Source organism: Artibeus jamaicensis, unplaced genomic scaffold (assembly GCF_021234435.1).
Source record: "Artibeus jamaicensis isolate MK-2021 breed Jamaican fruit bat unplaced genomic scaffold, CSHL_Jam_final contig_3197, whole genome shotgun sequence".
NCBI classification, from domain to species: domain Eukaryota; kingdom Metazoa; phylum Chordata; class Mammalia; order Chiroptera; family Phyllostomidae; genus Artibeus; species Artibeus jamaicensis.
The window spans coordinates 137,387-153,128 of NW_026521752.1; positions in this window are offsets into that span (position 1 = coordinate 137,387).

Below are 15,742 nucleotides of genomic sequence, written 5' to 3' on the forward strand. Positions count from 1 at the left end.
TCATCAAAGCTCTGCCAGATCCCACCTAGTGGGCACATCATCTAATTCCATATACAGAAGGGTGGCCCCATATTACTGATATTTGGAAAACAACAAAAACAACCTGATGCCTGGCTAAAATGTGCACTCGACAGTCTGTCTTGTTGCTTGAACCTCCCAGTTTGCCTTAGGAGCCCAAGGTTCACTCCGTTTGCTTTCTCCCCCCTCCCCCACCCAACAGTCTTATCAAAGCTTAAACTTCAGTGGAAGTCACAATATGCTTTATTTTTCCCTCAGGTGTGAATTTTGTTTTTTGGAATCTCTGTCAGGGTGGTTGCATTTTTTAACTATATGAGTAACGGTGGAATGAGCTTTGTATCCTGGTGCAAGGGGCGGGAGTCCAAAAATGAGTGTTGACAGGTTGTGGGGTACAGTTCTTTTCTCAGCACCTTAAGGGTGCTGGGAAGGAACTCCACTTAGGTTACTAACTTGACTCCTCGAGACTAGAACAAACCCACTGGGTTGATTTGAAGGGTCTGCCTCCTTTGCTTTCCCTCACCCGTCATCGGGGCTGTGGCCAGAAGCCCAAGTGCATGGGTGCCTCAGAGCACACTCTCAGCTCAGGCTCTAGGTTCCAGAAATTCCCCAAACACATCCTATTATGCCCTGACACCCAGCATAGTCCCAGGAGGCTGAGTCCTCCACCAATTTAACCCCAAGGTGATGTTGTTTAAAGGCTCCCCTGAGGAAGTGAGAACAGCTGCCTCACACAGCGCCTATGAGTTGCCCTCTTCCACTGAAAGATGTGGCCTATTTTAAAAACTGAAAGGTCTGCAGTATTTTATCTTTTCTGACTTACATTTACATTCATAGATTTAATCTCTTGGTTTCTATTGTTATGTGTGTGTGCATATGTGTGAAATTCTTTTGGCAAGTAACAAAAGAATTGAGAAAAAAAGGGAATTGGGTAAAGATGTCATTTTATATTAAGCCACGATTTGCCTCTGATCCAACTAATGTTCTAGTTGCATAAATATAGGGTGGAGAAAAGTAGGCTTCAAGTTGTTTGTGTGGAAAATAATACAAGAATAAACTCATTACTCACAAGTGTAAACCTATTTGTGGTTTACACTCTGTATTATGGTTTGGTATTTTTAATATTTATCCTATTTTTACCAGATGCTCTCTATACTCTTATTGAGTATAAAGATACTTGTTAAAGAGTAACTTTAAAAAGTTACTTTTATAGAGATACTTTTTAAAGAGTAACATATTGCTCTTCATTTTCTTAAAATCTTATTGTGACTACCATGAGAAGGAGAAGATGTGAGTGTTGTTAGGCACATGGGGAGTGCCATACCCTAATTTGCTCTCAGGCAAGAATGAGCTGACCTGTAGTTCAGTTTGAGGGTTTAAGTTGCTGATTTCATGGTGGAAGGCAAGACAAGTCCCTTCCAATCAACACAAGGGATGGTGGTGTAAATCAGCTGGATATTAACCAAAGTCCACTGACTGGTACCTGCTGGTTGAGGAGCCCAGATCTACTGGTTTTCTGGTGAACAGAAAACACGAATCAAATACGGGACAGGATATGGCAGTTGAATGGCAACTGCCTTTGAGACAAAATGTAGAGACACAAAAGGAGGACAATGAATTAGTCTCTGTTTATGGAGCCCAACTCCCTGCCAATGTGCTCGCTTGCACTGGGAAAAAGTCAAGTGGCCTCTTGACTGAAGTGATGCTCAAAGTGTCACCCTTGGTTCATGGCTTTTATTTCCATATCTGCCCTGGGCAGGGAAGGAAGCCAGAGCTGTAGTAATCTGTGAGCACACCATAAACACTGAAGGGGAGAGATCCAAGTGGGCAGGATGCTGAAGGCTGTGGTGGGAGGGAAGTTCCAGAACTCCCAGTTGGTGGGCAAGCAGCAGTCCTTGGGGAGATGAGGTGTTGCAACTTCCTCCTGTTTTCATGTGGAATCTGATTTGCTCCTCAGTCAAAACCAGGTTTTAGAACCTGCTCGGGGTTCAGGACCTGAGCCAACCTGAGCGTCACGATGAAATGTGGCTGAAGCGACACCCCAGACAAATTTCTCCCAGTCTAGGAGCCTTGAATCAGTGCCCTCATGGCCAAGGTAAAGGACATCCTGTTGACAAAAGGGCTTCTGACGTGTGGCACCTTCTAGAGGCAAGAGATTTACCTGTACTTTCTTAGGCTTTCTGGAAGGTTCTGAGGTATGTGCTGTTTGGGTTTGGTGACCAGTTATTTCCCAAGAAAGAAGTGATTTAAGCGATTATATCCAGTTTCCATAGAAATGTAGGGTTTCCAGGGAATAAAAATTCCCCTTTGTCCCTTTCCATTCCATACTCTGTGGAAGCAATCAGAACTCCTCAACTGTTAAAGATTCAAGGCACATTTCTGTATGGGGACCAGGACACACCTCTCTCTTATTTTTCCAATAATCATTTCTTTTCTTTCTTTCTATTTTATTTTTTAAGAGATTGTAAATTTATATGCAGTTATAAGAAATATGAGAGAGAGAGGGATCCTGTGTACCCTTCACCCAATTTTCCCCAGTGGTAACATCTTGCCAAACCATAGGAGAATATCAAAATCAGGATGTTGACTTTGTTATAGTCAAGATACAAAACATTTCCAATACCACAAGGATCCCTCAGGTTGCAATTTTATAGCTACCCCCACCTCCCTTACCCACTGCCACCATTAATCTGTTCTTCATATCTATAATTGTGTCTTCGAGAATGTTACATAATGGACTACAGCAGTATGTGACCTTAGAACTGGTTTTCTTCACTCAGCATAAGTCTCTGGAGGTTCAGCCAGGTTGCGTGTGTCAGTAGTTTACTCCTTTACTACTGTAGTATTGCATAATATGGATGGATTGGGGTTTGTTTCCTACACTGAAGGGCATCTGGGCTTGGCCCCATCCAATTTGGGGCTCTGTGTAGATTCTTATGCAGACTTTTGTGTGATTATAAGTTTTCATTTCTCTGGGATAAATGCCAATGAGTGAAATGACAGAATCATATGGTAGTGACATGTTCAGTTTTACAAAGAACCGCCAAACTATTTTCCAGAGTGGCTATACCATTATACATTCCACCAGAAATATATGAGCGATCCAGTTTCTTTGCATTCTTGGCAGTATTTGGTGTTGTCACTGGTTTTTTTTGTTGTTGTTAGTTGTCCTGATACATATGTAATTGTAATGGGGTGCAGAGCAGGAGTCCCTGAGAATATCCCCTACCCCCTCTGCAGCCCATGATTGGAGGATGGGGGAAGGGAGAGTGGGCAATATGGTTAAGATACTTTGTATATCTATGGAATTTGATAGCTAGTTGATAGTTATGCTAGTGCACCAGGCAAAAGGACTACATGACTTTAAGAGCATTCAGGGACTCATGCCATAACCAGGGGAGGCAGAGGTCCCCTGTCACTCTTCACTCTTGTACTGACTAAAGATGGCAATGAAAAGAATGTAAAACTGGCAAATGTAGCACATTGTAGGAGAGGCTGGAGATGAGGTCGCAGAGGAAGCCCCAGGTCAGGATTTAAAATAAGGGTGGGCAGAGAGAGAGAGAACTGGTCTGGTCTGACATGAGGTAGTGAGGAATCAACAAGCAGCCATGCTTGTCTGTAGTGAAAAGGGCAACCATGTGAGAGGGATTCTGCCATGCTGCCTCTAGTGAGGGAGGAGCTAGGTCTGCTTCTCTGAGGATTCAGCCATGGGGCCTGGGCTAATAAGAAAGAGATAGCAGCCATGAGGAAGGAGCCATGAAGTAAGGGATTCCACCATGAGGTCTGAGAGAGAAAGCAGCAAGCAGCTATGTAGCATGTAGTCACAATTTCACCGTGAGGGCTGTTGTAGTAAGGAAGGAGACAGGTGGTCTGTAGTAAGGAAGGAGCTGGAATAAGGAAGAGGAGACCCACTGGGAAACCTGCCTGGAGAACACAGTGGCATAGCTGATGGAGCTGGGAATTGCGGGAACCTACCCGACCAAGCAGGGATTTGTGGGAGATGCCTGGAATGCTGAACGTTAGCTGGGAATGCTGAGACCATAGACTTCTGCTTCTCTGAAGGATGTACAGAGAAGCCACTTTCTTGGGAACATGTGCCTTCCTGGACTTCACCATGACGCAGTGCAACATGGCACATATTTTCCCGTACTACTACCTGGAGGCTGAGGACAATGTACCCCAGATCCTGAAGGAAAGAGCTGCTGTGAGAGGATAATGACCAGAGGTTTGGAGAACTGTTTGCACAGCCAGCTTAAGAACAGATAAGAGTATGGGAACTAATGGCATGGTTTTGGCTAATAGCCTGGTGGGGAGCCAGGGAAGTACTGGGTTTTGTGGGAGAACAGGGCTCTGAACAGGAGTGCTCCTAGCTGCCATCCCCAACATTAAAATTCTGTAAATAAAAACCTGTTTCCCTCAACACTAATTGTTGGGTCATGCATCAAGGTTCCATGTGTACAAGCCCCAGTTTGCTCAGTTACATGGTGTTACTGTGGTTTTAATTTCCCTTGTGGTTAATGATGGACTTTTTTTCATGTGCTTATTTGCCCCCTGTATATTTTGGTGTATGTCTGTTCATGCCTGTTGCCCATTTTCTACTTCTTCTTATGATTGAGTTCAGCTCTCCATTTTTATAATATGGGTATAAGGGATATTTCACTGTGGCAGCCAGGGGTGCCGCAGACCAGCTCCAGCAGGGTCAAGGGATTCCCAAAGGTGGGTAGGGAGTTGGCGATAGGTAACAGATGACAACACGTTTCAAAGGACAGTGAAGCTCTGTTCTGTTTATTGCAAGTACAAGCAGGTTTTTATATTTTCATTTTAGGTAGTGATTAACATTTGCAGATGTATAGCATGATCAGTTAAGCAGAAAAAAATCAATACAAAGGTAACCAGGAAAAATATGAAAGTTAATAAACAAAGATTATTTTGACCAGGAGAGCCATAAATCATACAATTGGAAATAGCTGTATATACAGAATTTGAATGTCTTATTGTATAATAAGTTTCTCAGAATTTGTCATGGGGCAAATGCTAGATTTGCTAGATTGAGTAGAGGTAATAGGAAATTTATTATAAAGCCTTTGTGATGTCCAACTTGGCTATCTATCCTTTTCTGTCTAAAATGTTTCTCTGTGTACTATAAACTCTGACTCTTTAGTAACTGTTTCTATGTGTTTAGTTTGTAATAACTAGCCAGCTTTTTTTTTCTTTGCCTGTCTAATTGATATATGCTCTTATTCAAGGTAAAGGAGGGGCTATTACTCTAACAACTATTAGACATACAGGGACTTTGTTCTCTAATCAAGATACTATTTTGTACAACTTCATTGGAATTATGCTAATCAATGAACCTGAAATACAAGTGTCTAACCATCCCACCACCTTTTGATCACCCAAACAAACATGCAAGGAGAGACAGACAGGAAATCCAGTCACAGTTGCCTCTGCCTTGCAGATGCATCTCAACCATCCTGACCGTATCCCTGGGTTCTGGGTAGGGGCTATATAGTTTTTACTTGTCTTCTTGGAAGACCCTTTGTATCTGTGGGTAAGGAACAGTCATGGGAAAGTCTTTCTGATCTGTTCTTCCATTCCCTCAACTGTTGGCAGCACAACCTGTGCTTGCAACAATAACCTGGTTCTTTATTAACTGGCCTTAACTGTTGATTTAAGAGATCTAACTTGTTTTTCTTATTTCTGGTACACCATGGCAGTCCTGATCGCTTTAAGTTGCTCAAACCAGGGTAATTTATACAACTTGACATGCTTTCCCTCATGGTTAACAATTATATTGCCCTGGCTGTCGTACACCCCTGTATAAGGGAGAGGGGAATCTGTGGAGATTTTTCCATCCTTTCAGGCAGTTCTGTGGGGAATACTAATGTTTTCCCCTGAACTGTCCCTTCCTCTTGGGTAATTTTCACAGGAATAAGTAAGTACAGTACAATGTCTATATTCAGTAGCAAGAGTAAAATAATTAAAATAAAATAGTCAATTGTTAACCCATTTTGGATGTCACATTCTCTTCCAGGGAAACGAATTCTTTGAACTCGAATCCTTCATGCCCAGACCTTATCAGACAACATGGTTGGAAGAGGATGTGGCACAGGGGCATTTCCAAAATTAGGCCATTAATCCTGTTAGTTTTGCTCATTCATTCCCTAGATCTCTTAGCCAAGGATTAGCAAGGGGTGGGAGGCATGCCCTCGCATTTGAATCCTAGTTTTCTGCTCTTAATGAGGTGAGGGAGCCTTCCCTGTGTATTTACAAGGCTAAGAAACAGGGATGAACCTCTTCCCTCCAACCTGCTACTGGGAAGCAGGGGACGGCGAAGGAAGAGAGAAATTAAATTTCAGTGACTCCCTCCTTAGTTTCCTCCTGTGACCACCAGACCAAATGAGTCTTAAACCTGTGCTTCTCAAACTCCAATATGCATTTGAATCACCTGGAGAGCTTAAACTGCAGCTTCTTGTTCATTGTGTCTGAGGTAAGTCCAGAGATTTTGCAGTCTCACCAGCTCCAGGTGATATGATGCAGCTTGTTCCCCATTGCTGGCCCACAGTTGAGAATAAGGGCCTAAAGACCACTAAAATCAGTAAGCTCCTCCTGTTCACAGAGGCGGAAGCTAAAACCCAGGTAAGTTAACAAGTTAGCCAAAGTCACCCACAATGACCACAACCAGGTCCCCTTTCACCCCCATTAGCGTTCTCACTGGCCACACCCCATAAACCCCATTACCTACTTAGGGAAAGTAAAATTCCTCTCAGAAAGTAGCCGGGAAATCTTGCGCTAAGAGATGCATTTAAGTTAATGAGCTAATGCAATTTCCTGGAAAGAGTGTCTGCAGTTTGGGGCTTGTCTTAAATAATTTTGTGTCCAATAAGCAGATTGTAGGCTGTATCAATATAACTAAGCACCTATTCCATAAACCCAATTTCATCAGACTAGTACACTAAAAACTTTCAGGGTATATGTGTGATATACTATCAATCTGGATATCAGCTGTTAGGGGCTGCATTATGTCCTCCCAAAATTTATATGTCAAAGCCCTGACTCCCAGTACTTCAGAATGTGGCCTTTTAAGTGTTAAAATAATGTCATTAGGGTGGGCCCTAGTCCAATATGACTAGTGACCTCATAAGAAGACAAAGATCAGGCATAGACACACAAGATAAGATGATGTGAAGACATAGGAAGAAGACAGCCATTGACAAGCCCAGGAGAGAGGCCTCAGGAGAAATCAAACCTGCTAACACCTTGATCTTGGACTTCCAGCCACTGTGAGGAAATAAACTTACGCTGTTTATCCATCTGGTCTGTGGTACTTTGTTATCACAGCTCTAGTGGACTAATGCACCAGCTAGGTTCATTAGGATGGGGATGGGGAGGTAGCAAAAACTCCTTGCCATATATTCAGTAAAGTGTGCTAGAGGGTGGCCATCTTTCAGCAGCAACCTGGCAGGATCTGGTTTCTGAGAAGATGAGGGCAGGACAAAATAGAATTCCTGTTCTCCAGATTGTACACACTGCCCCAGTAAGAGATCTCTTTAAAATTTTTTTATTTATCGATTTTAGAGAGAGAGTAAGAAAGAGAGGGGGAGAAACATCGATTTGTTGTTCCACTCATATATGCATTCACTGGTTGATTGTTATATGTGCCCTGATTAGGGATTGAACCCAAAACGTGGGTGTATCAGGATGACAGTCTAACCAACTGAGCTACCTGGCCAGGGTGAGAGACCTTTTTATGCTTCTTCTAACCGATCTCTATTAAAAAGAAGAGAAAAAGTTAATAGTATTATTCACAAGAGCCAAAAGGTAGAAACGACCCAAACGTCCATTGAAAAAATGGGTGGATAAGTGAAATGTGATATATTGACACAATATAATATTATTCAGTCTTAAAAAGGAATGAAATTCTGACACATGCTACAACATAGATCAACATTGAAACATTATGCTAAGTGAAATAAAACCATCACAGGACAAATATTGTACAATTCCACTAATACGCTGTACCTAGAGTGCTTAAGTTAATTCAGACAGAAAGTAGAATAGGTCTTAACAGGAGTGGGAGTTACTGGTTAATGGGCGTAGAGTTCATATTTGAGATGATGGAAAAGTTCTGGGTATAGTTAGTGGTAATGGTTACACGATATTAGGAACGTATTTAATGCCACCAAATTGCAAACATAAAAATAGTGATTATTATATTGTATATTCTACCACAATTATACAAATTTGGTATAAATCTAATTTTTTAATTTCAAAAAGAAGAGAAAATAATGCCTTTGAGTAATTGTGTACAGACAGTTTCAGCCTCTTAGTTGGGCAAAAGGTCTTGCTGGGAAAGAAGGAATTTTGGATATTGGGGGAGGGGTGAGTTCAGACCCTGGTGGGGTCTCTGAAAGTGGAGATGTACAAGAGAATTTGAAAGGTCCATGACAGACTTCACCTCTACTGAATTTTTTGCCCCAACAGGCTGCTTTCTCATCCCTCACTAATAATGACTTGATTTTTCCCATAATTATTTGTGTCTCCATTTAACATTTGAGACTTCGGGCACCCATGAATCTCTCACTTTACTTCTCTTTACTTACTAAAAAGTAGAATGCTCTAAAAGGTAAAATCATGATTTTCATACAACTATAAAGTGCTTGCATGTGAAACATTTTATTTAACTCATTAATTAATGAGAGAACCAGTAAGATGTTCAAATCAAGTCAAATGAGGTTTAGACTTAGGGATATTTATATTCTCTACCGGAGAAAATTCTTTTGCATTCCTGTGAACAAGACTCATTGACATTGTTAGAGACAGAAAATGTTTGCATGACTATCCATTTTCTGCAAGTTTACTTCTGTCTCTACTTCTATCTAAAATAGTTCAATCAAACACAATCAAATGTGCACAACCCTTATAGAATCCAGTAGTCCTAGACATCCAGTTTTGTGGGTTAGGGAGGAGTGGGAAGGAACCTGTCACTAAATTTCTGACTGTACCTGAAGTCAAACCCCTGTGGGTGTGGTCCAGTTTGTCTTTCCTGGGCTGAGCTGAAGTCATTTTATTAGCTGACCTCCTCCTAAGGCCATGTAGGCCCCACTTATTCCACGTCTACCTCCCTGCAGACCCTCAGTTATTTGGTACCTGAAGGGAACAGAGACCCTCTACCAAGAATCCAGCATTTTCTGCCTCAGTATTTGCCACTTTGTCTTATTTAATCAAGTGTTGCTAAACCCTGAACATAGTCCCCGCTCAGTCACCCAAAGCTGTCACTTAAGCTCTTAACTATATTTGAAACATTTATTTCAATTTGAATTTTTTAATGTGTTAGGCTTTACGGTGAGAGCTAAGGTAAGTTTTTTTGTTTTTTGTTTTAGAAAGGCCAGGCTTTACAATATAATGTGAGTAATAGCCAGGAAAGTAGATAATTAACAAATTTATGATCTGAGAAATGTCATGATTATGCATCTTTTAAAGGCTTGAGGCTTTGTCAGGATTTCCTATTGCTATAAGCTCTTCAAGAGCATATCCTGTGAGTTAACCCCAAGTACTTCTTTTTGTACATAAGAAATGATTTGTTGGGACAATCCATCACCACATAGGCAAGGTTTTCCCAGTCTCGGCTTGGAATATTTTTATTCATAGGCGTATCAATGACTATACTTTTGGAAAAATCTGGATTTGGTTGGGAAAGAGAAGGGGTGAAGGGAAGATGTTATGGGTTAATTGTATCCTCAGAATGTGAACTTTTCTGAAAACAGCGTCATTGCAGATGTAATTAGTTAAGATGAGGTTTTACCAGAGTAGAGTAGGCCCTAATCCAATGACTGGTGCCTTGTAATAAGGGGAGAATGCCATGTGAAGATAGAGACACACATGTGATGAATGAAGCAGAGACTGGAGTGGTGCAGCTACAAGATAAGGAACACCAGGGATGGGCAGAGCACTAGGAGAAGCTAAGGAGAGGCAAGGAAGGAAGCTCTGTGAGCAAGGAAGCTCACACAGTTGGGTAGAAACTCTGAGAGTGGGGCCTGGCTATCTGAGTTTTAATAAACCAGTTGAGGTGATTCTGATGTCCACTAATGTTTTAGAGGTAGTATGGCCCTACTGACCCTAGATTTCAGACTTCTAGCCTCCAAAACTGTGAGAGAACAAGTTTCTGTTGTTTTAAGCCATCCTCTTGTGGTAATTTGTTACTGCAATCCGAGGAAACTCATAGCAAGCAACCAATAATGTCCTGTATTCAGTAAATAATGAAATGTGCTCTAAAATGGGTACAGAATTGAAATTAAAAATAGAAAAGCTCTAGAACTTTCCTCAGCCCTAATTTTCTTCTAACCTAGATGATGGTTAGATAATAGCTTTTATAAGGTGGTGATCCTCTTACCACCTTTCAAAGTGATTTTCATTATTTTTAGTTTCTGTTTTATTGAAACACAGATTCAGACCATGAATGCCCTTATTGTACTGAATACCCTTTTCTAAAAAGATTTTATTTATTTTAGAGTGAGGGGAAGGGAAGGAGAAAGAGAAGGAAAGAAACATCAATGTGTGGTTGCCTCTCAAGTGCCCCCTACTGGTCACCTGGCCCACAACCCAGGCATGTGCCCTGACTGGGAATCTAACCAGCAACCCTTTGATTCACAGCCCTCACTCAATCCATTGAGCTACACCAGCCAAGGCTGTACTGAATATCTTTGACCCGAGGTGGGTTTTGGCTGAAAGCATAGGATTCCAAGCGAAACAGACCCTGACTGACCCATTAACTAGCTCTGACTGTCCTTGTTAGGCCTGGGCATTGGGCAGTGTGATAACAGTTCTTTTTTTTTATTATTTTATTTTTTTAAATTTTTTAAAAATTAATTTTATTTAGTTATTTTTATGATAACAGTTCTAACAACAGAACCCACCCAGGCTACCTGCAACTTTTTAAAATTTTTTTATTTAGTTATTTTTCAAGTACAGTTTTCTGTCTATTTCTCCCATCCCAGCCCACCTCACCCTGTGCTCCCCACCTCCCTCCCGTTTCCCTCACCCCTTAGTTATTGTCCCTGTGTCCTTTATACTTGTTCCTCTAAATCCCTCCCATTTTTCTCCCTTAAATTCCCTCCCCTCTCCCCTCTGGTCGCTGTCCCCTTATTCTCTATTTCAGTGTCTTTGTTTTTATTTTCCTTGCTTGTTTGTTTTGTTGTTTAGCTTCCTGTTAAAGGTGAGATCATATGGTATTTGTCTTTCAACACCTGGCCTATTTCACTCAGCATAATGCTTTCCGGTTCCATCCATGTTCTTGCAAAGGGTAGGAGCTCCTTCTTTCTCTCTGCTACATAGAATTCCATTGTGTATATGTATCACAATTTTTTGATCCATTCATTTATTGACGGGCACCTAGGTTGCTTCCAACTCTTGGCTATTGTAAATTGTGCTGCTATGAACATTGTGGTGCATAGGTTCTTTGAAATTGATGTTTTAGGGTTCTTAAGATATAATCCTAGCAGTGGAATTGCTGGGTCAAAAGGCAGGTTGATTTTTATTTTTCTGAGAAAAATTCCATACTGTTTTCCATAATGGTTGTACCAGTCTGCAATCCCACCAACAGTGAACTAAGGTCCCCTTTTCCCCACAACCTCTCCAATATTTGTCGTTTGTTGCTTTTTTTATGATAGCCATCCTGACCGGGGCAAAATGGTATATCATTGTGGTTTTAATTTGCATCTCTCTGATAGCTAGTGATATTGAGCATCTCTTTGTGTGTCTCTGGATCTTCTGTATGTCCTCCTTGGAGAAGTGTCTGTTCTCCAAGTCCTTTGCCCCTTTTTTAATTGGGTTAGATGTCTTCTTACAGTGGAGTTATGTAAGTTCTTTGTATATTTTGGAGATTAAAGCTTTGTCTGAGGTATCATTGGCAAATATGTTTTCCCATACAGTTGGTTGTCTTTTTAATTTAATACTGTTTTCTTTAGCCACGCAGAAGCTTTTTATTTTGATGAGATCCCATTTGTTTATTCTCTCCTTTATATTCCTTGCTCTGGGGGACATATTAGTAAAAATGTTGCTGTGTGAAATATCTGAGATTTTCTTGCCAATGTTCTCCTCTAGGACTTTAATGGTTTCAAGGCTTATATTTAAGTCTTTTATCCACCTTGAATTTATTTTGGTGTATGGTGTAAGTCTGTGCTCAAGTTTCATTGTTTTGCAGGTAGCTGTCCAGTTCTCCCAACCCCATTTGTTGAAGAGGCTATCTTTACTCCATTTTATGTTACTGCCCCCTTTGTTGAATATTGACTGTAGAGAGTCGGGTTGATTTCTGGGCTCTCTGTTCTGTTCCATTGGTCTATGTGCCTGTTTTTATGCCAGTACCAAGCTGTTTTGATTACAGTGGCCTTTTAATATAGTTTGGTATCAGGTATTGTGATCCCTCCTACTTTGTTCTTCTTTCTCAAAATTGCTTCAGGTATTCAGAGTCATTTACGGTTCCATATAAATTTTTGAAGTGTTTGTTCTATATCTGTGAAATATGCCATTGGTACTTTAATACGTATTGCATTGAATCTGTAAATTGCTTTGGGTAGTATGGACATTTTGATGATGTTAATTCTTCCAGTCCATGAACAAGGTATGTGTTTCCATTTGTGTCTTCCCTGATTTCTTTCTTCAGTGCTGTGTAGTTTTCTGCACACAGGTCTTTTACCTCCATAGTTAGGTTTATTCCCAGATATTTTATTTTTGTTTTTGCTTATCAAATGGGATTTTTTTTTATTTCTGCTTCTGCTGATTCATTGTTTGTATACAAAAATACCTTTGATTTCTGGATATTGACTTTGTAACCAGCTGTTTTGCAGAATTCATTAATTAGTTCGAGCAGTTTTTTTGGTAGAGTCTATAGGATTTTTCATGTACACTATCATGTCATCTGCAAACAGTGACAGTTTTGTTTCCTCCTTTCCTATTTGGATGCCTTTTATTTCCTTTTCTTGCCTGATCGCTGTGGCTAAAACTTCCAATACTATATTAAGTAGAAGTGGTGAAAGTGGACATCCTTGTCTTGTTCCTGATCTTAGTGGAAAAGATTTTAGTTTTTGCTCATTGAGTATGATGTTGGCTGTAGGTCTCTCATATATGGCCTTTATTATATTAAGAAATGCTCCCTCTATTCCCACTTTGCTGAGTGTTTTTATCATAAATGGGTGTTGTACCTTATCAAAAGCTTTTTCCACGTCAATTGACATGATCATGTGATTTTTGTCTTTGCTTTTGTTTATGTGATGTATTACATTTACTGATTTGCGAATATTGAACCATCCTTGCATCCCTGGGATGAATCCCACTTGGTCATGGTGTATGATCTTTTTGATATATTGTTGGGTGCGATTTGCCAATATTTTGTTGAGGGTTTTAGTGGCTATGTTCATCAGCAACACTGGCCTGAAATTTTGTTTCTTTGGTGTGTCTCTATCTGGTTTTGGAATTAGGATGATGCTGGCTTCATAAAAAGAATTTGGGAGTTTTCCATCCTTCTGGATTTTTTGGAATAGCCTGTGAAGAATAGGGGTTAGCTCTTCCTTAAATGCATTATAGAACTCTCCTGTGAAACCATCTGGTCCAGGGCTTTTGTGTGATGGGAGTTTTTTTATTATCTTTTCAAAGAACCAATTCCTGGATTCATTGATCCTTAGAATTGTGCTTTTAGTCTCTATGTCATTTAGTTCTGCTCTGATCTTGATTATTTCCTTCCTCCTGCTTGCTCTGGGCTGTCTTTGTTGTTGTTCCTTGAGTTCTTGCAGGCGTAGGGTTAGGTTGTTTGTTTGAAATGTTTCTATCTTCTTTAGGTAGGCCTGTATTGCTATAAACTTCCCTCTCAGGACTGCCTTGGCTGTGTCCCATAAGTTTTGGGTTGTTGTGAGATCGTTTTCATTTGTTTCCAGAAACTTTTTGATTTCTTCCCTAATTTCATTCTTGACCCATTCATTGTTTAATAGCATACCATTCAGTCTCCATGATTTCAGGTGCTTTAGATTTTTTTCCTTTGGGGTTGGTTTCCAAATTTCAGTCCCTTGTGGTCAGAGAAGATGCTTGGTATGATTTCAATTTTCTTGAAGTTGTTGAGGCTCGTTTTGTGTCCTATCACGTGGTCTATCTTTGAAAATGTTCCATGTGCATTTGAAAAGAATGTGTATTTAGCTTCTTTGGGATGAAGGGCTCTATATATATCAGTTAAGTCCATTTCCTCTAGGGTGTTGTTTAATGCCACAATATCTTTGTTGATATTTTGCTTGGAAGATCTGTCCATCTTTGATAGTGGGGTGTTAAAATCCTCTACTATAATTGTGTTGCTGTCAATATGTTTCTCTTAGTCCTCTAAGATTTTCTTTATATATTTGGGCTCTCCTATTTTGGGTGCATATATATACAATGTTAATGTCTTATCGGTGGATTCTTCTCTTGAGTATTATGAAGTGACCTTCTGGGTCTCTTTTTATGGCCCTTTTTTGGAAGTCTATTTAGTCAGATATGATAATTGCTACCCCAACTTTTTTTTCTTGTCCATTTGCTTGGAAAACTTGTTTCCAGCCTTTCACTTTTAGTCTGTGATGGTCTTTTGCCCTGAGGTGGGTCTCTTGTAGGCAGCATACGTGTGGGTCATGCTTTCTTATCCATTCAGCTATTCTGTGTCTTTTGATTGGAGCATTTAATCCATTTACATTTAAGGTTATTATTGATAGGTACTTATTCATTGTCATTTTTGTACCTGTGTTCCTCTCTGTCTCTCTCTTTTCCTTCCTTTCCTTAAAGCAGTCCTTTTATTATTTCTTGTAGGACTGGTTTGGTGGAGGCATATTCTTTTAAACTTCTTTTGTCTTGGAAGCTCTTTATTTGGCCTTCTATCTTGACTGAGAGCCTTGCTGGGTAAAGTAGCCTTGGTTGTAGGCCTCTAGTTCTCATTACTTGGAATATTTCTTGCCATTCTCTTCTTGCTTGGAGTGTTTCCATTGAGAAGTCAGTAGCTAATGTTATTGGGGCTCCCTTGTATGTACTTCTTTTTTCTCCCTTGCTGCTTTTAAGTCTTGGAATTTTGCCATTTTAATGATAATGTGCGTTGAAGTGGGCCTCTTTGGGTTCCTGTTGATTGGGACTCTGTGATTCCTGGATTTGTGTGACTTTTTCTCTCATCAAATTAGGAAAATTTTCTCTCATTACTCTTTCAAATATGTTTTCTATCCCTTGTTCTTCTTCTCCATCTGGTATTCCTATTATTTGGATATTATTACTTTTCATATTGTCTTGCATTTCTCTTAATCCCTCTTCATTCTTTCTGAGCCTTTTTTTCATTTTCTTGCTCTTTCTGTGAGGTGTTTTCTACTTTGTCCTCCAACTCACTAATCCAATCCCCCGCCTCATCAATTCTACTTTTGAAACTTTCTACTGTGTTCTTCAATTCAGAAATTGTATTCTTCATTTCCTCTTGTCCCTTGCTGGTAGTTTCTATTTCCTTTTTCATGTTGATATAGTTTGCGGTGAGATTACTGTAGCTCCCCTGTAGTTTCTGGTAGCTCATTGTGAGCTCTTTGAACTTTGTGATAACCAGTGCTTTGAATTCAGTAACTGATAGTTGATTAACCTCTATTTCATCTAACATTCTTTCTGAAGCCTCTGCTTTTTCTTTCATTTGGGGATTGTTTCTTTGTCTTCCCATTGTGAGACTCTTGTTAGCTTCAGCTTCCAA